Source organism: Octodon degus, unplaced genomic scaffold (assembly GCF_000260255.1).
Source record: "Octodon degus isolate 3935 unplaced genomic scaffold, OctDeg1.0 scaffold00206, whole genome shotgun sequence".
Classification (NCBI taxonomy): domain Eukaryota; kingdom Metazoa; phylum Chordata; class Mammalia; order Rodentia; family Octodontidae; genus Octodon; species Octodon degus.
In genome coordinates, this window is record NW_004524782.1 from 2,974,602 (window position 1) to 2,977,231 (window position 2,630).

General features: G+C 38.1%; 1 pseudogene; it reads right to left on the reverse strand.

Annotated features, from left to right (window-relative positions):
- Positions 1 to 478: 478 nt before the first annotated feature.
- On the reverse strand, positions 479 to 2,284 carry LOC101579917 (annotated as a pseudogene).
- Between the last annotated feature and the right edge of the window lie 346 nt (positions 2,285 to 2,630).

A 2,630-nucleotide genomic window follows, 5' to 3' on the forward strand; every position in this document is an offset into this window, starting at 1 on the left:
CCACAGGGTCTACTTTGAAGCTTTGGAACTTTTTTATTTTCACTGCAAAAAGTGTATTTCAGAATGACCTACAGAACTTTATCTACATGAAGGGCCTTCTCTCATAGGATTCCACTCAGTTTTGCTTCTAGGAATTCACCAGTAAAAGCAGCAAAATTCAAATCTCCTTACTGAAACTGATACAATCTGAAAAGGGTTGCTAAAGAAGTGATAAACCTTACAAAATTGCTTCTTACTTCAAGAACTACTTCTTTTGTATTTAAAGATTCTACTTTGATTCCCAATATGCTACATGATTTTTGTTGTTGATTTTTTACAAATATTATTTTCAAACTATAGAAACAGTACTTTAACTCAATTATTCCTTTTCTTCAATATGGCCTGGCAAAGCCATATAATGTTAAGCAAACTCACTATGTCTATCTATGGTCAAGGATTTTATCTATGGAAGATGTGCTGTTTTCTGTTTTTTTTTTTTTCAGGATTCACATATCAGACATTCATAGCCCTTCTCCAATGAGCACAGCATGGCTGTTGTGATCCTCTCTTTCTCTTCTTCCTCCTTTAATGCCTTTTCCTTATCGTTCAGCTTTTCCTTGTTTAGATAGACCTGGATAGGATGAGCTGCAGTTCTTGTCCTTAAATAATGCATCCCGTCTTCAAATCCTCCTTCCAACCATAGAAGTGCATACTGGTGAGCTCGCTATAATTGGGCTCAGCCATGTGGATGTTCAAAGACTGGATCTGATCAACCAAAGCACCATGATCAGAAGCCATCTTGAGGACAGTTTTCTGAGAGATTTCCCATCCGATCTTATAAAGCTGCTTCAGGTCATCAGGAATTTCCTCTATGCTCTGGATAGAGCCATTGCAGGCAATAATCTGATTTTTCATTCCTTTATTCCATAAGCCCTGCTCCATAAGATCTTTCAATAAGAGAGGATTTACAATCTTAAATTCTTCTGACAAGACTTTTCAAGTGTAGATGTTGCTGGTATAAAGTTCAATAGACTTATTATTCCCCAAGATCTGAGCAGTTGAAGCACTAGGAAGTAGGGCAATAAGTAGACTACTTTTTCATCTTTGCAATCTTCTGATCAAGAGGTATTTAAGTATACCCCTTGCAGTCACTGCAGACCTAGAATTCCACATATCATCCTGAAGTATGAGTAACATTCCACATATCATACTGAAGGATTCCTTTGCTTACCAGAGAGCCTTCATAGGTTTCATATGGGCCATGCTCCTTGGCTAGATCACAGCTGGCTTCCAAGGCTCCATAATAAACAGTCACAATGATTTGGTTATTTCAAAACTGGGACTCTGGACTCTCAAAATGTTATCTCATCAGGATAAAAGCATCTGTGAGCCGTTGTACTCCAACTTCAATGGGGAAATGATGTTTATTTGATAAGTGTGCCTCTGAGACAGGGTAGTATTTTATGTCAATAATTTTATTCAGATTTTGGACAATATCTTCCGTGACTTCTGTCAATTTCTCATAGTCATATGTGTTCTGATGTAACATACATATTCAGGGCCAGGGAAGCCAAGATACAAACTGCAACCTCATCTTTGCTGGTCTATTCTACCATTTCTGTGTGCAGGTTGCTGCATTTGATTGTTCCCAGGTTCTTCTGGTTGCTCTTCCAGTTATAAGAATGCTTGTAGAGCATGAATGGGGTACCCGTCTGTCTGAGACTCAATGATGACATACCAATGCTGCTGAATTTTCACAACTTTACGAACACGACCTTGTTTTTCATAACTCTCATATAAGGTATCAAATTCCTCTCCCCAAACCTCGTCCAGACCAGGACACCCATTTTGCACATCAAAGATCAGTCCTGAATAGTCTCTGATCATTTCATGAAGAGATCCAGAATCCAAGGTGCAAAGAAAAGATCCCTAGCATGCTGTTCTCCCTTTCCTGTATTCTTTAAATCAAGAAACTCAAGCATTTCTAAATGCTGAGCCTCCAAGGAAATAACAAATGACCCAAGGCACTTATTTCCACTTTGATGAACATAACTATCTGTGTTGTTATACACTCTCAGCATTGGTATAAGACCATTAATATTCCATTGGTCCAAGCTATGCAGCTATCAGTAGCCTGAATGTAACTCACAGCAACACCAATTCCACCAGCAGATTTAGAAATCAATGCATACTGCTTCAGAGTGTAGTAAATGCCTTTGATGCTGTCATCTTTCATAATCAGAAGAAAAAAGCTTGAAATTTGTGGGCAGTTGGTATCAGAATTGAAGAGAGTGGGAGAAGCATGAGTAAAGCACTTATTAAAAAGAAAGTTGCATGTTATTCATAACAAAGAACAACTAAAGAATTTCATGATGACAAAACCAACCATACACAGACTGCTAAAAGATACTCTAGACAGAGATCAAAATGACCACAACTCCATAAGTGAGAAAGGAAAGAACCAAACAAATCACACAAACAATTAAACACAGGAGAAAAAGGGGTATACAGCAGCAGTCTTTCAATTATTCTTTTGTATACAGCAACAAAATATTTCCAACGGCATACTCTACAAATGGACTTCTCCTGCACCCTATGGGGCATGATTGTATCTGATTCTACAGGGTGGATATCAAGGAAATAGCAGTAGC